The 23,011-nt window shown below is 41.7% G+C and overlaps 1 long non-coding RNA gene across 1 annotated transcript in view; it reads right to left on the bottom strand.

Moving 5' to 3' along the window:
• Window positions 1-23,011, bottom strand: part of LOC141371442 (uncharacterized) — a 90,325-nt gene that overhangs the window by 47,546 nt on the left and 19,768 nt on the right. The window contains exons 2-3 of the long non-coding RNA XR_012376395.1: window positions 12,994-13,093; window positions 3,465-3,651 (exon numbers count right to left, since the gene is read on the bottom strand). This is a non-coding gene — a long non-coding RNA (uncharacterized lncRNA). The remainder of the gene's footprint in view (window positions 1-3,464; window positions 3,652-12,993; window positions 13,094-23,011) is intronic.

Below are 23,011 nucleotides of genomic sequence, written 5' to 3'. Positions count from 1 at the left end.
AAAGGCTTAGCAGTCTTACAAACTTTTGCCAAGGTTCCAGATTGTGAATGGTGGAACTGGGGGTTGAATGTAAGCAGCCTGGCACCCGAGCTCTTGTTCTTAGCAGTGAGTGTTACTAGAAGAACCATATGCTGACAACGTGCAGAGTGTGATGTGGGTACTGTCCCACTTCCAGGGACCTCATAGTCTGATGTGGGGGAAGCAAGGAAATTAATCAGCATGGGTGGAGTCAAAGGAAGAGCTGAGTATTGGCTGGAAGTGGAAGAAGGTACCCCCAGGATTCCAAGTCAAAAGACTGGTACAGTGTACTCACAATTTTATATCCTAACCCACAACTGTTGACCGCAGAGCAGCCTACCACATCTACTTACCCACCTATTCCCTCAACTCCCAAACCTGGGTCTTATTTAACCAGTCAGCTGTGCTAACTCCTAGGCCTGGCTCACACCATCAGGGTTGATGATGATACAGGAGAAAAATTACACAGCAGTGTGGTTTTCTAGTCTACACATTTATGGGTGCCCATCTCAGATGCCTACCTCATACTACACAATGATCCTTCTACTTGTCCCTCGTCCCTCATTGCTCAGGGAAAATAGAAGCCATCATATGGTGATGTTTCTAGCTATGGGTACTTCTGACCAGCTTCTACCCCTCGCTCATTCCCTGCCATCTCAGACCAATAAAAATTAACCATTGACATTTATTTAGCATATTTTATAAACTGGAAACTATTGAATGTCTACATGTATTAGCTCATTCAATCCTCATCACCAAACTGTTTGAATCTTCATTTTACAGGCAAGAAAAATGAGGCTCAGAAAGGTTAGGTAAGTGTTCCTCAGGATTACATTCTTACAGCTTTTGTCTTCTCGTTATCATATATATTGCTCCTACAAAAGTGCATCTTCTTCTGTGATGTCAGTCACCATCTATATATTTATGACCAAATCTATATTTCCAGCCTAGAATTCTCCTGGAGCTCCTGTTTACTCATCTGCCCAATAGATGTCCACTGGCATCTCAAAAGGAAATTTAACCTCCACTGCCATTACCACCCATCGCCAGAGTTGTTCATTTTACTACGTTTCCTATCTTCATGGTTAATACCAGTATTAGAGGTCATGGTGAGATTAAGATAATAATGTGATGGTGTTTGATTATGTGGGTAATGAAGGATCCTATCCTCAATGGGCCACCAGTCCTTACAAGATCCTCAGAGGAGATTTATGTGAAGCAAAGGGAATAATCTGATTATTAGCTGTGGTTTGGGACCCCATACCTGGCCTAGAACTGAAAGTGAATCAAGCTGGACTTGGGGAGGATTTGTTTCTCCATCTGATGGGGTTGAGTGGTCTTGAAACAAGGTAGTTTGAAAGATTTGTTCTATTTCTAGCCCCAAGGCCAAACTGGAATCCTTCTTCTCATAGGGTAGCACAGAAAGCTAGAGAATGTGTGTAAGAATTTGTAGTCACTTGCCCTAGGTCCCAGATGCTCTGGAGACAGAGGAAGAAAAAATACTAAATCTGGATTTTCTTGCAGAATAGTCTTCAGTGGATATTCCTTTCTACATACAGGTTCTTGGGCAAAGACGGATTAGCCAGACTCTAGCTGTATGGAAGGAGATGGGAGGAGAAAGAGTCCATTTGTTTATATAGCAGCCTGTCCTATCGTTTTGTAAGCTGACACTGGAGCACCATACGATGTCCTAGAATTTAGCAGGGCAGACCAGCATTCCTCCTCTTTGGGGATGGATTAGCTCATTCCCGATCTCAGCCCTATAGGAGAAGTGAGGTGGAGGTTTATGTGAGGAATTGCAAGAGACTTTGAATTCCTTCTTTTAGAAATCCCCCCATTTTTTTACTAGCCGTGTGACCTTTTTTTTTTTTTTTAACCTCCCCAAGCCTCAGTTTCTTCATCTGTAAGATGGGGATCGTGCCTCTACTTGGTGCGCAGTAAACCATCAGTAAGCGGGATATGTGGTGGCATGGGGGAGTGGGAATGAGACTGCTGAAGCGCTGGTAGCAAGAGAGGCATTTGTGGTTGTGGTCAGGGGGTTGTAGACGGGACGGAAGTGGTCCCAGTGGTGGCAGTGATGGTCCTCGTAGTGGGTGATCATCATCTCCTGGTTAGAATATGGAACTGTCTGATTTTTACTCCTCTCTCTTCTGCTTATCCCATTTAACCCATCAGCATCTATAAATATTTTATTAATTTATTTTAGGCCTCATAATCATCATCCTAGTTGGAACCCATGCCTTCAATTCTTTTGGTCCAACAGGTGAAATGACTTTCCCAGGGTCACACAATGAAGATCCAGTGCTGGTCTAAGGTCTTCTTATGTCATACTCTTTCCCCTCACTCAGGGGCAGTAGAACAGAACAGCAAAGAGCCAGGATAACTGGGTTTAATTGTGGCTCCTACTTAATCATCTGGGCAAGTTACTTAGCCTTTTCTACCCACCAGCAAAGTACCACATAGGATTGTTATGAGGATTAAATATGGCGGTGGATTTGAAGTCTGCTTTAGCTTCCTAAGGCTACTATTACAAAGTACTGCGAGTGAGGTGACTTAAAACAAGAGACATTTATTGTCTCACAATCCTGGAGGCTAGAAGTCCAAAACAAGGTGTTAGCACCACTACGCTCTTTCTGGTGGCTCGAGGGGAGAATCTGTTCTTGCCTCTTATAACTCTTGCTATTGCCAGCAATCCTTGCCCTTCCTTGGCTTATAGATGTCACATAGTTGTCTTGTCCCTCTGTGTTTGTACATCATCTTCCCTTTGTGTGTGTGTGTCTCTGTGTCCAAATTCCATTTTTTATAAGGACACTGTTCATACTGAATTTGGGTCCACCCTAATTACGTCGTTTTTACTTGATCACCTCAGTAAAGACCCTATTTCCAAGTAAGATCACATTCTGAGGTACTGCAGTTTAGGACTTCAACCTATCTTTTTTAGGAGAACACAATTCAGCCCACAACAGAGTACGTTACCGGTCTTAGATACAGAGTAAATCCTCAATAGATGTTCTTTTTCTCCTTCTTGCCAAGGAGCCTCTTCTGTCAAAGGAGAGCCCTGCGCTGAGGAACAAGACTGACAGCTTTGGCTCAGCAACTGCTCGCATTACACAGTTATGCATTCAGCTCTGGAGGCAGGCGGCCCCTGGGTTCCCAGGGAACATCATCAATATTGTGACACTGCGACATGTGTCAGCCACAGGGTTCTCCAGGTCTCCTTCTCTGGGGATTCTTATAAAGATGGAAACTGAGCCTCCAATCTTGGGCAGCGTGAGTGATGGTCTGCCCAGAGGCGGGAGGGTGAGAGGGTCAGAGTGTCAGAGCTGCCGGAGACCTCAGATCCAGTGCACACAGCCCCCTCGCTTGAGCGATGAGGAACCTGCAGCGCTGTTTCCCACCGCCCCCCTCTTCCCCCCACCCCGCCTCCCGCCACCAGAAACACTCACCTGGTACATGTGAGGCAGAGCCAAGACCAGAGCCCCTGGTTCTGAATTTCCACTCGATGCTTTTTCAACCATATCCATAACCCACTGCCAGCATTGTCTTTTTTCTTTTGTGGTTTACTTTGTACAAAGGTTCTCCCTCTGAACTTCTCCATCTGTACAAGGGGGAGTTGCTCTAGGCCAGCCCCGACTAACAGAGATACAAGGTGAGCCTCATAAGTGATTTTAAATTTCCTAGTGATTACATTAAACAAGTAAAACAGGGGAAGTTAAGCTTAATAAGTCGTTTAACCCAGTATAAACAAACTGTTATTTCAATCTGCAATCACTGTATCATAACAAGACAGTTAACACTTTGGTCTTACTGAATCTTTGCAATCTTCTGGATCTTAGGGCACATCTTAATTTCAGCTCAGCACATTTCAAGTGCTCAGTGGCCCCACAGCCAGTGGCTACGGCAGTGGGCAGCAGGGCTCTGGGTCACTGGTTTCCAGTGCTGGTCTGCCTGTCTGTGGTGAAACTGTTGGTGTGAGTGTATCCTTTCTTCTTTCAGAGGAAAGATTATTCATTCTTAAGTTTATGTTCTTTCTCTCTTGAAATTTTTGGCCAAAATGTCTCCTCCCCCTTTAAATGAAATGATGGCGATACACAGATGGAGATTTTTTTGTTTTTGTTTTTAAAATGTCCTTATTTGACAGAATAATAGCTGGGAATGCTAAACCAGTTAAGAAAATATATACATATATTAAGAGAAAATATACACATGTACGTGTGTGTACATATATATGTATATACATATACATACATATGTCTATATATGTATATGTATAACATGCTGGTCTATGAAATTATCATCATTAAGCCTTTACGGTTTTTTTCCACTCTGGTCTTCTGTAATTGTCATTAAAAATCAGGTAGAGGTAGGGGCTTCTGGGTGGCTCAGTCGGTTAGGCGTCCAACTCTTGGATTCGGCTCAGGTCATGATCTCAGGGTCTTGAGATCAAGCCTTCCATGGGGCTCTTCACTCAGTGTAGACTCTGCTTGAGATTCTCTCTCCCTCTCCCTCTGCCCCTCTTGCTCATGCCCCTCTCTCTCAAATAAATAAATAAATCTTTAAAAAAAAAAAGTCAGGTAGAGGTAAAATGTCTGTACCTTTGGGGACTAGGAACTGAAAGCAAAAGTACCAAGAACGATCTACTTGGCTTTGGTTTTGTCAATTGTGGAGCATTTGGACTTTTCATCACTGAATTGAGTGTATTTAAGGGCTCTTACTAGGTCAAGCCATTGCACTGGACACTGGTTTTCTCTGGCTCTAGGAAAGATAGTGAAGGGGTAGTGAGAAATTAATTTTTTCTTTCTTTCTCTTTTTCGTTCTTTTCCTTTCTCTTTCTTTTCCCTTTCTTTCCTTCCCTTTCCTTTCCCTTTCCCTTCCCTTCCTCCCTTCCTCATTTCCTCCCTCCCTCCTTCCTTCCTTTCCCTTCCCTTCCTTGCTTTTTTATTTTTTTTTAAAGATTTTATTTATTTATTTGACAGAGAGAGACACAGCGAGAGAGGGAACACAAGCAGGGGGAGTGGGAGAGGGAGAAGCAGGCTTCCTGCTGAGCAGGGAGCCCGATGTGGGGCTCGATCCCAGGACCCTGAGATCACGACCTGAGCCAAAGGCAGACGCTTAACGACTGAGCCACCCAGGCGCCCCCTTTCCCTTCCTTTCTTTAGGGAAATTATTTCTTCTATATCTTGTCCTTGAGCACATGAACTCTAGTGCCTTGTGATCATTCCCTCAGGAATGCACCTGATGTGGGCTCAGGGCCTGGCTCATCCAGGTATTTCCATATGGGGTGGGTGGGCTGATGTTCCTTGGGAAGGCATAGTCATGATTGAAGCCCCAATTCTTTATTGGTAGCTTCTCAGTCGTGCAAACTCTGTGTTCTGCCTCATTGTCATCTCCTCTCCACACCTCTACCCTGTTCTCCATTCATGGAGGTCTGCTTTCAATTTCTTAGGTTTTCCATGCTTCTTCATGCCTCAGGGTCTTTGTGCATGTTGTTCCCTCTGCCTAGAAAGCTCTTTCCTCCTTCTGGCGTATCTCTCTGGGCTCAGCTTCAATGTTATTTCCTCAGGGAAACCCACCTTTATCCTCCAGACTTGGTCAGGTCTCCTGTTATAAAATCCCTTAACTCCTACACTTTAGAGCATCTAGCCCAATTATAGTTCAGTCATTATTTGTGTGCTTATCTGTTTGATGTCTGCCTCTTTGACTAGACTATAAGCTCCAAGGGAAGCTTTTGTTCAAAGATGTTTGCCTGGCACCTAATGCCATACTCGATTCAATAAACACTCAATAAATAAATATTGGTTGAACAACTGTAGGAATGTTCTCCATGTATCATTTAATTTGGGGGTAGTTATTTCACATACTAAGAAAGGAACAAGCCATATCCATTTAGTCCTTTTTTACCTGGGCATTGACTCCTACTAGGCCAAAACTGGCCTCTCAGGCTTGTGATCCCTTGGTATTTGGAAGCTCTAGAAGATTCTGTGTACTTTCTTCTGGGCATACGTAACAAAGAGGGTGTCAGGTGAGTCTGCCATTATCCTCACACTAGGAATCACATGGTGTGTCCTGGTCACATCTGCACTATTCATTAGCTAAGAGATCCCCGGGAAAGCCACTTAAATTTCAACTCAGTAGACTAATCAGTTGTATTTCCAGTTGGTGGCTTCGACCTGAAATAGGTTTGTCAAAATCTGTCAAATGTGAAGGGCCTGGATCTGTTATCTCTGGAGGGCTCATATAGGTTTTGGACATTGGGGAAATCTTGTCAGAAACTGCGTTGCTTGTGACTCTGGGTTCTGCGAAATAGAAGCTTGTCAGAGGAATAAAGATTACCTCTTTTTTGTCCAAGGTCACCAGTGAGTCACTGACTGTGCCTAGAATAGCAATTGGCTCAGGAACACAGTTCTGACCATTTTTGAATATCACCCAGATATTTGTTAGACAATAAGTGTTTTCCTTCTTTTATTATTTAAAAAAAAATGGATATGGACTCTTGGCGCTGAGGAAAGGGGACCAAACAGTTGGGGAAGAAGAGTCCAAACAAAACCTAGGAACATCTGGCTGGGTCTCTGGTCCCTCTGCCTGGGCAAACCGTGCTACAGTGGAGGGAGCACTGGAATGGGAGCCAGAAACCCTGGGTTTTGTTCCAGTGCTAATGAAATGTGAGGCCTAAGCTATCTGGACCCCGTCCTCCTTTCCTGCAAAGTGCAAAGAGTCCACCTTGATCGCCTCAATGGAACATTGCAAAGTTTCAACGGCGTTTGTGTTAGTTGATTCATAAACAAAAGCCCTCTAGAGACAAAAGGATTCCAGTGATTGTTTTTGTTGCCAATGAGGATATCCTATGCGTTAGATGGAGCCATGTAGGGTGTGAGCCCTCTGGGCTCAGTCATTCGCTGTGAAGAGCAAGTCATTCACCTTTCTGGAACTCAACTTTCCCATCTGTGAAATGGGACAAACAAATTTTTCTCAGCAGGCTCACTGAGTTGCTATGAAAATGAAATGAGCAAAGTGATGTGAAAACACTCTGAAAAGTGTAAAGCCGTTCTTCTCTTGCTTTCTAATCCTTTGCCTTCCTTCCTTCCTTCTCTCCCTGCTACCATCTTTACTGGACATCTGCTGTGTTTCAGGCACAGTATTGGTTATGGAGGACACAGGTGTAAGACACTTGACTCATATCATGCCTTCAAGGGATATTAGAATTTATTTGGAGAGACATGGACATGCAGGAGTGTGGTAGAGTGTTTTGTAACAACATTGAATGAACACTTACTATGTGTAAGGCACTGTTGAAAACATTCCAATAACTCTAGTCCTCACACTAACTCAGTAGCACTCAAGGGTACTACTATTTTCCCCAGGTTTGAAGAGGAGGAAGCCAATGCCAAGAGCAGTTGGGTATCTTGCCCCAGGATGCAGAGCTACTATGACTCCAGGTGCTCTGGCTCTGGAGCCGGTTCCCTTACCCATCAAGCACAATATGTACCAAGTATGGGAGAAGCAGGAAAGAAGAGGGTCGTTAGTTGAAACCTAGAGGAATCAGGGGAAGCTTTACAGAGGAAATTACAAAACCAAGTTTTCGAGGTGGCAGGAAGGGGAAGGGCATTCCAGGCAGATGGAACAGCTGGAGCAAAGACACGGAGGCGTGAAATAACCTGAGAAACCGCGAGACCCTCCATGATTTGTCTCCTGCCAACATTTCTGACCTCATCTCCTTACTTCTGCCCTGCTGATTCTTTTTTTTTTTTTTTTTAAAGATTTTATTTATTTATTTGACAGAGAGACACAGGGAGCGAGGGAACACAAGCAGGGGGAGTGGGAGAGGGAGAAGCAGGCTTCCCGCGGAGCAGGGAGCCCGATGCGGGGCTCGATCCCAGGACCCTGGGATCATGACCTGAGCCGAAGGCAGACGCTTCACGACTGAGCCAGCCAGGTGCCCCAGCCCTGCTGATTCTGCTGTAGCCACACTGTCCTTCTTGCTGGTCCTGCTCCACCAGACTTCTCTTGTTTCACGTCTTCCATGTTGGCTCTTCTTTCCTAGGACTCTCTTCCCCTTCTTTGCATGGCTGTTCCCCTGACGCAGATGTGCCCTCCTCAGAGGGGCCTCCCCTGGTCACCCTGCCAATTGCAGTTGCTTCCCTTCCCTCGCTGGCAGCTCACTGTTTTGCTTCTTTTGCTTTTCCTGCTAACACTTAGCCTTCCCCGAAATAATCTATTTATGACTTCGCGTTATCTTTGCCTGCCTTTCCTGACTTCGTTAGAATGTCCACAAGGGTGGGGACGTTGTTTTTCCTGTTCACCGGTGGGTCTCTAGCACTCAGAATGCCCCGTGGGTGTTTGTGGAGTGGGTGAGGTAGAGTAGGACATGGGGCATGATGGGCTAAGGCTATTCCAATGCACAGGGGCCCTGTGATGAAGATCTTGAATAGCTTGTAGACCATTCTTACACCTGCTGTCCTGGCAGGGTTCTTCGCCAGGGTATTATTGCCCTCCCGACACGGGGCATCTGGAATTGTTGGAGCCATTTGGTTGGTCACAACAGACGGGGGCGCTGCTGACATTTCGTAGACAAGAAGTCAGTGATGCCATTTTCCTGTGATGTAAGGAATAATCCTGCCCTATGCAACAACAACGGGTTCCATCCAAAACGACAATACCCCCAACCCCCATTAAGAAACACAACGAGGGGCGCCTGGGTGGCTCAGTCGTTAGGCGTCTGCCTTCAGCTCGGGTCATGATCCCAGGGTCCTGGGATCGAGCCCTGCATCGGGCTCTCTGCTCGGTGGGAAGCCTGCTTCTCCCTCTCCCACTCCCCCTGCTTGTGCTCCTGCTCTCGCTGTCTCTCTCTGTCAAATAAATAAATAAAATCTTAAAAACAAAAAAAAAGAAACACAACGAATATTTAATAAGAGTGGCCTTTAGGGGACTGGGCAAGAGCACCACTCTAGTCTCCGTCTTTTGGCAAAAAGAAGGGCTTGAAGTGGAGTTTGGGTTTATTCATCTGTAAAGTACAAGTCTTTTTTTTGCTACTGAAGGAGAGAGAGCATCATGAACTGCAAGACGTTTTGGTTTTTAATTAATTAGGGTCTCATATTAAGCATCTCTTCACAGGTATAAAGCTTATTATTATTACTAGTTGCATGCAAAACATCTCAGCTATGATTTCATTTGAATCTGATTATTTCCCCTGTGAAGTAGCAGGGCAATAAAATAAAACACATTACATATCTGTAGGTCTATTTCCTTCCTCCCTTCCTCTCTTCTCCTTCCTCCCTTCCCCACTTCCTCCCTCCCTCTCTCCCTTCCTCTCCCTCCCTCTCTCCTCCCCCTCCCCTTCCATAATTGCCATGGTGAAAATAAAACAGGAGCTGGTATCTGTGTGTCAGGGGGAGGAAGGACACTGTTTTAGATTAGTAGAACCCATGCACTGGAAGTTGATTTTATGGGATAGGAATAGAAGTTTATTCATTTCAAAGAACAATTTAGATGCTAGCAGGGAAAATATATAAATGCATATATGCTTTTGTTCAACCTAGGCTTTGAATGGGTAGAGCTTGTGCACTGAATTGAAGGTGGCCAAAACATTTCTCCACAGCCCAAAGAATCGTAACATTCATTCAGGATTTCAAAAGGCTTGCATGAGATATTTTTAGTGAGTGAGGACCGTGTAATGGGCGCTATGTGGCATGGTGGGAGCGGAGTGGAGTATAGCACAGAACGTAGCTTTCGCCCTGCCCGCCCCCCCCCCCCCCCCGTCTCTGCAGTGCAGTGCAGCACAGGGAATTCCATCATCAGTGGTGCAAGGTTAGACTCGTGGCCAGGATTTCATGCACAATTCTTTTTGTTTTATTTTAAATGTCATCAGATGATTTGAGATTCTCTCTCCTCTCTCTCTCAACAGAAGGGAATCGGTTTTTACCTCCAAGGAGCTAGTATTTTCATTTAAGGGGTTGGTAGGCTCAGGGCTTTGGGTTAGATGAACCTGGTTTAAACCTGGCTCTGCTGCTTAAGTCAGCCACTTCACCTTCTAGGAAATCAGTTTTGTCATTGGTAAGTGAAGCTAATTTGACGTCTGCTTTGGGTTCTAGGAAGAAGGAGTGAGAGGACGCGTTGAATGCTCTCGTGCTGTCTCTGACAGAGGCAGGGTGACCAGCCTTCCCAGTTTGTCCAGGACTATCTTGGTTTTGGCAGTGAAAGTCCTACATCTCAGAAACTCCCTAGTACTAGGAAATCTGGAACACTGGGTTATCCTGGAGCAAGTAAGTGTTCCAGCAGTTGTAGTTATCATCAGTGCTATCATCAATAGCAACCACAGTAATAATTTCTTTCCTAGTAACGGGGATGAACTCTACAAGGCCCTTGTTCTCTGTTTCCTGACCTCCCACGGATGGCCATGCTCTCATACTTAGTGGAGGCCTGTTTCTTTTAAAATTTCTGTTCCAAAGCTGGTAAGTGAGTTCTGATACCTTAATAATACTGACACATTGGGTAGAAATCATGTCTCTTGTTATTACGGAATTTACAGCTTTTTGATTTAGGCTAACAGCAACATTAGACCTGGCTCAACCTTTACTTTGGCTCTAATTTAACCCTCTGTAATTTCGGTTTCATCTGTAAAATGAGACTAATTTCCATGGCCTTCTGGTTGCAAGGGCGATAGTGAAAATCAAATGAAATCATAGGAGTGAGTCTGCAGAGTAAATTGAAAAGTGTATTATAACAATAAAGAATTATTTAGCTGTGAATTCAAGGACCGGGCAGAGTCTCTGCGATCCTGGGCTCCAGCACAGTACCGTCTACGGGAGGTCCTCAGTGTGCTTACTTGGTAAATGAAGGAATGAGTGAGTGAGCAAAGGTGTGAGCCAACACATGAGTGTCCTCTGGTGTCAGTTGCTCTCGGGAGGGGAGCGGACATGACCTGCTCCCTAACACCAGTTGGTGGGCACCAGTCCCGCAACGGCCCCGCCTCTCACCAAGAACAAGTGTGCGTCTCTGTGACCTGCTTGTCCCAGAGGGGAGCGGAGGCAAATTCTGCCTAGGGTAGAAGCTGGACTAACAGCCCATGAACGTTTTATTTCTCTGCTGGCTGAGCACAGTAACAATTGATGGTAATACAATGTTCTTTCTCATTGAGGGCAGAGTGAGGAACGCGAGAGGAGGGATTGACCTTTTAGCTCTGAAAGAAAAGAATTCTGGGGAGACAGTGGTCCATCTCACATGCACACTCACAGTTGGCAACACCTCTGGGGTAATCTCCTCTCAGTGGGTCAGGGGTTTTTAACCTTTTCTGGACTATGGAGATCCCTAGAAGAGTCTAATTGGAAACTCTGGAGCTCTCCCCAGGAAAACACATATGTGCGCATATGTATTAAGTTTGCCATATGATGTCCTGGAACTCTGAGACCCACTGAAGAGTTTTTCTGAATTCAGTAAACAAGTATCATGATGCACATTTTGAATTTAGTTTGCGGATATCTCTTGCTTGGCTGAAAGGTGACGTAAAATTCTACTAAATTAGTTGCCAAGAGCTTAAATCAGAAGATTTCCATGTAAAAATCCAAGTATCTCTCTTCTCTTAAAAAGCCGAAATGTCTGGCATTCTTGGGCAGACATGGTGGCTATCAGCTGGGCTGAGCTGGGCTGCTTGTTTTTAAACAGGGAAAAGGCTTTCTAGTTACTGACAGTCCTTTCTTCTCCCCCCCTTTTAGGGCTCTGAGTTTTGTCCGCTACTCTAGGAGGGGTTAAAATCAAGAAAACCCTGCCTCTTAAAAGTTCATGTTTTGGCTTCCAGAAAGAGAGATCTTCGGGAAACCATGAAGTCAAGTATTCTTGGAACCTGCCCTCAAAACAAATCCCAGCTGACACCCAGTGTATAAAACCAGTAAAGGAGAGGGTGGTCTGTTTAAATGGGGCACGTGGGCCCTACCTCCTGTCAGTTTGGCCTGCCCTGTCTTACTTCAGGGCCCAGAAGGCACCATTAGGGAACTTCCAGGACTCTTCAGGGTGAGTCTGAGAACTTCTTTTTATCAGTCAGAGTTCTTTTCATTTGCATGTGACACAAACTGGAGCTAGCTTTAGCCAAGAAGATGATTTACGGGCTTAGGCAACTCTGGGTGTTTGTCCTCAGACAGGGCTGGATCCAGGAACCCGGATGATGTTATCAGGGATCCCCCATTATTCTTTGCTTTCCTCTGAGTTGGTATCATTCTCAGGAAGCCTCTTCCCGTGCGGGAGACAGATGACTACCAGGAAGACTCCAGGTTTGTATTATCGCTACGTTTTACAATCCCTTAGGAAAAAAGCTTCTTCCTAAGAGTTCCAGCGGAATCTGGGATATGGTTTCAATGAACCATTTTGGGTGAATGCGCATCCCTGAGTCAATCGCTATGGCCAGGAAAATGGAACCAGCACTGGTCAGGCCTTGATTGTATGTTGCAGGGATCATGGAGGCCCAGGGACTGGGGTTAGTGCCACATGAACCACATGGATGAGGACTAGGGCAGGGCTAATTCTCCAGAAGAGCAGTGGGGAGTTATCACAGAAAAAGGCATAGATGCTGGAGAGGCATAAACAGCAAAGGTCTGTTCCACAGTGATTTAGCCCAACTTTTCTTTTTACTCATGAGGATGTGGAGACTTGGAAAGAGAAAGGAACCAGCCTAAGGCCACAAACCTAGGGACTGGCAAAGCTGAGGTGCAAACCCAGAACTTTTGCCTCGAATCCTAGCGCTCCTTTCATTTTAGGCATTTGTCTTTCTTATCTATTTTTCTGTGATCCTGACTGTGATACGTTGTGGGGTAACAGTAATCGTATTTGACAATCAATCAATCCTTGAACTATAGAATTTTAGTGATAAAAGAGGCCTAAGTGGGTTTATTACTTAAATAAGAAAACAGGCCCAGAGAGACTAACTGACCTGTAGAAGGTCAACTGACAATTTATATAAGACTATCAAAGAGCCCTCACATCTCTTACCTCATTTGATAGTAAGAATAATCCTATGACATGTTGAACTTGGGTGTCTTTTTTTCAAGTATTTTCTCATCAGTGAGATCATTTTATTCCCACAACAATCCTGTAAAGTAGGAGAGGATAAGAATTATTCACCTATGTTTATATAAGGCGGAGGGTCATAGAGGGTAAGATACTAGCTCAAGTTCCTACAGACATGTGAGGGGCAGACCTGGTTCTAGAATTCATTTGTCTGGCTCCAGGTACTTTTTCTGTGTGACACTTGAATCGAATAGTGAGTTTATACTCGAGGACCTTCTACTTAAGTCATAATCTAAAGCAATTGGACAGACTGATCACTGTTAAGGTTTTCAAATCTTACCATTGTAAGTTATATTTGTCCTATACCAAAGACAAATATGAGGGCCAGAGAGCTTTAATTCATAAGAATAAAATTTAAATAAAAGAATTTGGGAAAAATAATATAAATGGCAAGATGAGATTAAATTTAGGGAATTTTAGATCTGGAAGGGATTATAGAATAAAAGAAAGAATAGTTCTTGTCTTTATAGATAAGGAGACTGTGGTTCAGAGGCACCTGGCTGGCTCAGTTGGTAGAGCAGGTGACTCTTGATCTCAGGGTCGTGAGTTCAAGCCCCATGTTGGGCATAGCGATAACATTAAAAAAAAGAGAGAGAGAGAGAGAAAAGAAACCGTGGTTCAGAAAGTTGATATAATTTGCCTCAGATCCTATCACCCAGACAACAATATGGGTCTCCCAACTGCCTGTCACCCTAAGGACTTTGGTCATGGTGACTCAGAGGGAATGTATTGTTGATAAGACACTGCACGACTATCTAAAAGATTCTGTGGCACTTGAGTGTGTGAGGAACATCAGCCACTGGTGATACTCAAGGTGAATTTTGGTGTCACCCAAACATGGAATTAGTTAACATTGATTGGAGCTCCAAAAAAGTAATTCTCTTTAATTTTCTTTCATTCTTCTGATTCTATTAAAGGAAAAGTCTCTGTTGGATTCTAATTTGACCTTAACACCTCTCTAGCACTTGTTTGTGTCCTTTTTTTAGCAGAATGTATGGGTCTCAGGGTCAGAGCTTTTGGTAGGCAAGAGTGCCTGGCCAGAACTTAATGACCTTGTGTGCTTTCCTTGTCTATATTTTGCACTTATGACAAATGATACTCATTTTCAATTCATGAATTGATCTAAAATTTCTTCAAAATTTTACTTCAGTTCTACTTAAAATTTATGAATTGATTTATAAAAGAAATCTTACGTATATAATAGTGCAGATCATGGCAATGGTACACAGATCCAGCAAAATCAAGATGACGTTAAGTAAATGAAGTTGGAGAATTACTGCTGCAGGAATTGGGTCCAAGGCTGTCATCTGGGGGCATGTTGAAGAGTGCACCATTTTGACCTTAGAGGAACACAGATTTTGACTCCTAGTCCTACCACCCAAGTGAGCTGTGTGACCTTGGGCTAGACACTTCATATCTCTGAGTCTTAGAGAGTCAAAACAAATAACAGTGCTTTCTTTGCAAGGCTGTTAGGAAGGTGAAGAAATAGATATGACAAGTACCAAGCACAGTGTCCAGCACTTGGTAGGTGCTAAAGGAATGATAGCTCTGAGGAGCCCTGTGCTTTAGGTCCTAATGAATGAAAGATGAGAAAGTGAAAGGATGGGGGAGGGTCCTAAAGCAGCAAATACTGTCTTGCTTTGAACCTCCCACCTCCTCTTCTGTTTCTCCTCAAGGGGCCGGGCAACATCACCGCTGGTTAAGGACATCTTTGCTCCAGGAGGTCTGTTTTGTCACTTTCTGAAAAGGCAAGCTCTAATCCTTGAGGCTGCTTTATCACTAGAAGACTGACTGCAAGTTTGCTTGATGGAAAAGCGGCCTTCAGGGCATGCTGGCAGGTGGATTCATTAGTTATTCCGGCGTAGGCGGCCTTAGCTTCTGGGTTGTTAAAGAACAAACAAAAATATCCCTTAAAAAATAGGCTATGGTTTGGTGAAGCTTGAAATGTAATCCCATGGTTCAGTCCTAAGAGAAAATCTTCATTAAGCTTTTGAGGTTTGCCCTGGTGGACTGTGGTTTGCTCTGTGGGCTGTAATTTGCTTATTTGATTTCTGAAAATATTGCGTGAAGATACTGTTTGTCTTGTTTACTGGGTTTTTGCCTCCTCCTCAGATATGGCCCCTGAGGCAAGCGCCTCTCCTACCTCAGCCTAGTCCCAGCCCTGTTCCTGTTCCACCATGGCCAATGGCACCCCTGCCACGAGGCAGAGAGCTTGTCATTATTATACTGTGAGGTCCTCTGGTAGGCCTAAATGTAAATATTAGAGAAAGGGATTTTTTGGTCAACATAAGCTGGACCGCAACGAAATAGTTTGCCTGATGAAATGATGGTTGTCCTGCTGTGTGCGTATTATATATTTGTTATGGAAATAAAACGTACATATAGTGAAATCCCCAAATCATATGTGTACAATTTGATGTTTTGAAAAATATATGTATGTACACCCATGTAACCATGATTCCAGTCAAGAAATAGAAAGCATTTCCACCACCCCAGTAAGTTCGTGCGCGCTGCATGCCAGACAGTCTTAGTTTTCTCAAACTCAGCCTCCGTTTCCCTCTCTAATACCATATAATAGTTTTGCCTGTTCAAAGACTAAATCTATGTGAAATCATAAAGTGCATTAGAATTTGAGTCTGGTTTTATTAAATCAGCGTTTTTTAAAAGATTTATTTATTTTAGAGAGAGAGAGTGAGAGCAGGGGGAGGGCTAGAGGGAGAGGGAGAGAAGCACATTCCCTGCTGAGCTCGGAGCCCAATATGGGGCTGGATCCCATGACCCTGAGATCAGGACCTGAGCGGAAATCAAGAGTTGGTTGCTTAACCAACTGAGCCACTCAAGCACCCTTTAAAAACAGCATGTTTTTAAAGATTCATCCATATTATTGTAGGTTTTAATACCTTTATCTTATTGCTGAGTAGTATTCTACTGTATGAATATGCCACATTTTTTTAAACCATGTACCTGTTGATAGATAGTTGTTTGCAGTTTTGAGGTATTAGAAATAAAGTTGCTTTGAAGATTTTCTATCTATCTATCTATCTATCTATCTATCTATCTATCTATCTATCATCTATCTATCTTTTGGTTCATATGGGGTTTCTTTTCTGCTGGGACTTGAAGTGAGACTTTGTTTAACGTTTTAAGAAAGTGTTGAATAGTTTTCCACCAACAGTACAAGAGAGTTTCACTGGTTCCCATCATTGCTAGTATTTTTTGGTGATGATATTTTAAATTTTAGCCATACTAGTAGGTATGTACTGGTATCTAACTGTGTTTTTTTCTTTTTTTTTTTAATTATGTTTTAAAGTCACATATAGTAACTTTTTTAATGGTGTATAGTTCTATGAATTTTAACTACTGTAGATTTGTGTAACCACTCCAACCCCCCCAATCAGGATACAGAACAGTCCCATCACCTGAAAAGACTTCCTCTTGCTCTCTTACAGCTAAATCCTCCTCTCACTCCAACCCTGGCAACGACTGATGTGTTCTCTCTGCTTATAGCTTGCCTTTTCCAGAATGTTACATAAATGGAATCATATATTTAATTTTTGAGACCAGCTTCTCTCCTTGAGCAAAATACCTTTGAGATTCATCCATATTATTGCATCAAGAGTTTGGCTTATTATGATTAAGTTACTGTAAGCATTTCCATAGAGGTTTTGTGTCCACATAAATATTCATTCTCTTGGGTGACTAAGAGTAGGGTTGCTGGAGTCATATGGTAAGTATATACCTAGCTTTATAAGAAACTGCCAAATTCTGTTGCAAAATGGTTGTACCATTTTGCATTTCTACCAGTACTCTCTGAAAGTTGTAGCTGTTCTGTGTTGCGGGTTGAATTGTGTCCCCCAAAAGATATGTTGACAGCCTAACCCCTGGTACTGATGAACATGACCTTATTTGGAAATAAGGTCTTTGCTGATATAATGAAGTTCAGATGAGGTCGGACTGGAATAGAGTGGGCCCTAAATCCAATGACTGGTATCCTTCTAAGGAGAGATTTGGAGACATACAAATAGAGGGAAGACACTTATGTGAAAATGGAGGTAGAAATTGGAGTCATACAGTGACAAACCAAGAACACCAAGAATTGTCAGCAATGATCAGAAATTAGGAAGAGGCAAGGAAGGATTCTTCTTGAGAGTCCTCAGAAGGGACATGTCTCTGTTAATACCTTGATTTTGGACTTTTAGCCTCCAGACTGTGAGAGAACAGATTTCTGTGTTTTATACCACCCAGTTTGTGGTAATTTGTTATGGCAGTCCTGGGGAATTAGGAACACTCCACATCCTCTCCAGTACCTGCCTCTTTTTTTTTTTCTTTTTTTTTTCTGTGGGAGGGTATCATTCTAATAGATGTGTAGTAGAATCTTTGTATAGTTTTAATTTACATTTCCTTCATGGCTAATGATGTTGAGCCTGTTTTCCTGTGCTTAGTTGTCGTCCACATGTCTTTTTTGTTGAAATGTCTATTCAAATCTTTTGCTCAATTAAAAAAATTGGCTTGTTTACTTTTATTGAGGTTTGAAGGTTCTTTATATATTCTGGATAAAAGTCTCCTGTCAGGCATGTATTTTGCAAATAGTTCCCCTGTCTGCCCTCTTTCCATTCTCTTGCCAGTGTCTTTTGCAGAGGAGACATTTTGAATTTTGATAAAGTCCAATTTATCAATTTTTTTCCTTTCTAAATCATATTTTTCTTGCTTTATCTAAGAAATCTTTGCCTCGCTCAAGTTGCAAAGACTTTTTCCTGTATTATAGTTTAAAATGTAAATCTAGAATTTGTCAATTTTCTTTTAAAGAAATTAGAAGAAGATAAACATCTAAATTTTATTTTGACCCACATATTTACCAGTCTGATATTCTATACTTCTAGAAATCTAAGGTTTCATTCAGTCTTCATTTCCTCTGCCTTCAGCTTGAAAAAATTTCTTTACCACTTGTATGTACAGATGTACTAACAATTAATTCTTTCAACATTTAGTTATCTGAATAATGTATTTTATTTTACCGAGAGTTTTGAAGGATGTTTTCACCGGATATAGATTTATAAATTAACAATTTTATTTTTCTCAACTTTAAGATGCCATTCCGTTGGCTTATAGTGCTTCTATTCTTTCTAATGAGAAATCGGCCACCATAATATTTTTATCTTCTGTATGTAATGTGCCTTTTGCCTTTTGTCTTTGGTTGCTTTTAAGATTTTTCTCTTTATCTTTCACTTTTAGGAGTTTAACTCTGACATGTGGTTTTCTTTATATTGATTGTACTTGGGGTTTGCTATGATTTTTTTTATCTCTGATTTGATCTTTTTCACAGTATTTGGGAAGTTTTCAACCATATTTCTTCAATTACGCTTTCTTCATTTTTCTCTTTCATCTCCTTCTGAGTTTCTAATTATACACATTAGGCTGCTTAGGTCATTGAGACTCTGTTCGTCTTTTTCCCAAAATACTATTCCCTCCTTTTTAAAAATTGAATAATTTCTATTGATCTCCTTCCAAGTTTGCTAACCCCTTTGCCTGTAGTTTTCATTCTGCTGTTAATTTCATTTAATGAATATTTCATATCTAATATTACGTGTGTCATTGCTACAATTATCACTTGGTTATTTTCTATAACTTAAATTTGCCTTTTGATCATTCCTCCTTTTTATTCATTATGACTATATTTTTTCATTTAAGTTTTTGAACACATTTCTAATATTTGTATTAATATCTTGTCTGATAATTACTTCTAGGGCACTCTGGGGGTCTATTTCTATTACTTGCCTTTTCCCTTGATTTTGGGTCATGTTTTTCTCTTCTCACATTAAGTAATGTTGGATATTGTGGATACTTATTATTTAAAAAATTTTCTTCTACTAGGAAGTTACTGAGTGATCATATTGAACTTGTGAAGGATTGGTTTTATTTATCTTTAGAGTGTGTATGTTTCTGATTTGCTCTTAATCCTTGTGAGAATCCCTTAATTCTGAGAGTCTTTACCATATGTTATAGCTCTTCTGGAGCATTAATGGAAAGCCCAAGGTACTTATTTATTATTATTATTATTTTTTTTGTTAAAGATTTTATTTATTTGAGAGAGAGAGTGAGAGAGAGTGAGCAAGCTCACAAGCAGGGGGAGTGGCAGGCAGAGGGAGAAGCAGGCTTCCCACTGAGCAGGGAGCCTGATATGGGACTCGATCCCAGGACCCTGGGATCATGACCTGAGTCGAAGGCAGATGCTTAACTGAGCCACCCAGGCATCCCCCCCAAGGTACTTATTAGGCATTTCTAACATGGTTAAACCCCCAAGCACTGTCTCCTCTGAAGTGGGCAGTAGCTGAAATCTCACCTTAGGCCTGTGGCCTTCCATGGTTGATTTCAGCTGGGTTCACTGAGCCTCTCCTCACATGTTCTATTCTGGAGTTGGCCAAAGATTGGAGAGGTATTTGTACTAAGGTTTTAGTGCTTTGCACTCTGTAGGTATCTTCTTTCCTGGATCTTTTCCATCAGGTTTTAGCCACTCTGATAGCACTGAAATCCTCTGGCACATTTAGCCAATAGGACTGCAGGTTTCTGCTGGACTACTAGAATCTGCACTGTGTGAACCAGAGATGCCCTCAGGAAAAAAAGCTAAGCAAACATGGATCTTACCCCTGTAGTTTCTTTCTTTCATGGAGTTAATACGCTCCAGTTACTGCCTGCTTTTGATCACTCTCAGTGCCTTAAAATAGTTATGTTTTTAAAAAATATTTCATTCACAGTTTATTATTATTATTTATAGCTGGATTAGTCCAACATAAGCCAGTTATTATTACTGGAATTAGAATTTCTCTTTACTCTATAATTGTTATATTTTTCCTCACAATGAGATAATAATTAGCAGTTATTGTTACCATTGTTTTCCTGATGAGCAAAATAAGGCTAAGAGTGATTAAATGACTTTCTCAAAGTTATCCAGCTTGCAAGTGGTAGAGTGACTTTAAAACCTTTAGTTTTAGTTACAAATCTATGGTACTGCACATTTATAGGAATTTAGGGTAAAGAAGGAAAAAAAATCCCATGATCTCAGGGGAAAACTCAGTATGTTGGTGGTAGACACATTCTGTGCTCATTTAATCCATATAATATCCAAAGAGGGAAGTTATCCTAATGATCCAGGTATTTTGCTCATGTCAGTATTGATAAAACATATGCACGGCTTGCAGACCTGGTGTCTTCCTGACTTCACTTACCTGGATGTGTTAAACCACTGATCCTTCTCTTACTAGGCAGATGAGCTAGCATTAGATGACCCAGGGTGGAGTGGTATTTTATAGTCATCAAACAGAAAAATAAGTCCTGGAAGAAAGGTAAAGACCTTGAAGATTCTATAGCTAATGTATTCATCAGCATGGGCTGCCATAATAAAATACCATAGACTAGTTGGTTTATACAGCAGAAGTTTATTTTCTTACATTTCTGGGAACCAGAAGTCCAAGATCAAGGTTCTGGCCAATTTGGTTTCTGATAAGATCTCTGCCCGGCTTGAAGATGATTGCCTTCTTGCTATGTCCTCATATGGCCTTTCCCTGATATGTGCATTTGGAGAGAAAGAGTTCTGGGATCTCTCCCTCTTGAAAGAGAGACATCAATTCCATCAGACCAGGGTCCTGCCCTCATGACCTCATCTAACCTTAATTCACTTCGCAAAGACCCTATCTCCAAATGCCATCACACAGGGGGTTAAGGCTTCAAACATATGAATGTTGGGGAAGACAATTCAGCTAAACACTGTTCTCAATGTAATACCTGATATGACGGAGGCCACACAGTTAGAAGCAGATCTGAGAGAGCTTCTCAACCTTGCTGAGTGCTTTCCCACCAAAGGGTAATTCTTTGACTGAGTTTGTCAATGAGGAGGACTCTTGCTTACCTGTTAAGTAGTCAGGAGACTTGTGTGAGAATTGTCTTTGCTTATGAGAAGAACAAGTGATTACCTATCCAGAATAATTTGGCATATACCAACCACTCTAAAATATCCCTAACTTTGTGCCTGAAACTTCCACCATGAAAGGATTTCCACTGGATAAAAGCATGGCCTTTAATAGCATAGATAGCCTGGTTAGAGGTAAGTCATTTAACATTTTAGTGTAAATTAGCTGATGTAATCTTTTCTGATATGAGAGCTTCTGTGGATAAATATTAATTGGAAAACCTTCCACCATGTGTGTTCTCTTCATCATGTCATTAACTTGAACCTGTTTCCTCATCTGTCAGTGGGAATATTGGCAGCATAAATTTCTTAGTTGCTATAAAGAGAAATTGAGAGGCTGTACCTAAACTTCATTCTAGAATGTCAGACAGCTTGTAAGCTAATAATCATGATGATGATGGTGATGATGATGATGATAATGAAAGAGAAAGCAGCTGAACTAGGGGGCACTGATGCTATGAGGAAGACTATTTGGAGCCAGTTGGGTATTCAGGGATTAGTGTAAATGCATTGAGAATATGTGATCTGTGAGGGGAAAAGAGAGCCACATGCAAAGAAGAGAAAGACAGGGGCATTAAAAATAGATTAGAAAGACAACCAGGATGGAAGGAAATATTTGCTAATCATATATCTATTTAAGGGCTAACGTCCAGAATATATAAAGAACTTCTACAACTTGACAACAAAACCAAAATAACTCAGTTAAAAAGTGGGCAACAGATTTGAATAGACATTTCTCCCAAGAAGATATATGAATGACCAATAAACGCAGAAAAAGATGTTCAACATCACTAATCATTAGGGAAATAAAAATGAAAACCATAATGAGATAGTGCATCACACCCATTAGGATGGCTATGATAAAAACAAAATAACAACAACAACAACAACAACAACAAAAGACCCAGAAATTAACAAGTGTTAGAGAGGATATGGAGTAATTGGAACCCTTGTGTGTTGCTGGTAAGAGTGTAAAATGGTTCAGCTGCCGTGGAAGGCAATTTAGTGGTTCCTCAAAAAGTCAAACAGATTTATCATACGGTCCAACACTTTCACTCCTAGGTATATACCCAAAGTAATTAAAATCAGGGACCTGAACAGACACTTATATTACCCATGTTCATAGCAGCATGATTCACAGTAGCCAAAAGATAGAAACAACCCAAATTTCTATCAACAGATAAACAAAGTGTACATGTATTGTACATACATACAATACAATAGACTATTATTTAGCCATAAAAAGGAATGAGAACAGATATATGCTACAACATGGGGTTTATTTATCCCAACCTCATGAACTTTGAAACATCATGCTAAGTGAAATAGGCCAGATACAAAGGACAGATATTGTAAGGTTCCACTTATATGAGGTATCTAAATAGGCAAATTCACAGAGACAGAAAAGAGGTAAGAAGTTAGCAGGGCTTTCAGGGAGAGAAGAATGAGGGATTATTGTTTAATGGGTACAGAGTTTCTGTTTGGGATCATGAAACATTCTGGAAATGGATAGTGGTGATGCACTGGATTGTGCACTTAAAAAGTTAAAGTGCTACATTTTATGTTATTTACATTTACCACAATAAAATATTTTTTAAACATAGATTGGAAATATGAGAGTTGAATTTTATTTGCACAATTTTTTTTTTAATTTTTTTATTGTTATGTTAATCACCATATATTACATCATTAGTTTTTGATGCAGTGTTCCATGATTCATTGTTTGTTCATAACACCCAGTGCTCCATGCAGAACGTGCCCTCCTCAATACCCATCACCAGGCTAACCCATCCCCCCACCCCCCTACCCTCTAGAACCCTCAGTTTGTTTTTCAGAGTCCATCATCTCTCATGGTTCGTCTCCCCCTCTGACATACTCCCCTTTTCTTCCTCTCCTGTTATCTTCTTCTTTTCCTTTTTTCTTATAATATGTTGCGTTATTTGTTTCAGAAGTACAGATCTGTGATTCAACAGTCTT

This window comes from Callorhinus ursinus, unplaced genomic scaffold (genome assembly GCF_003265705.2).
Source record: "Callorhinus ursinus isolate GAN/ISIS: 27379988/994484 unplaced genomic scaffold, GSC_fseal_2.0 scaffold3, whole genome shotgun sequence".
NCBI lineage: Eukaryota > Metazoa > Chordata > Mammalia > Carnivora > Otariidae > Callorhinus > Callorhinus ursinus.
Note: the sequence above shows the minus strand (reverse complement) of the source record. Positions and strands in the feature narration are given on the sequence as shown.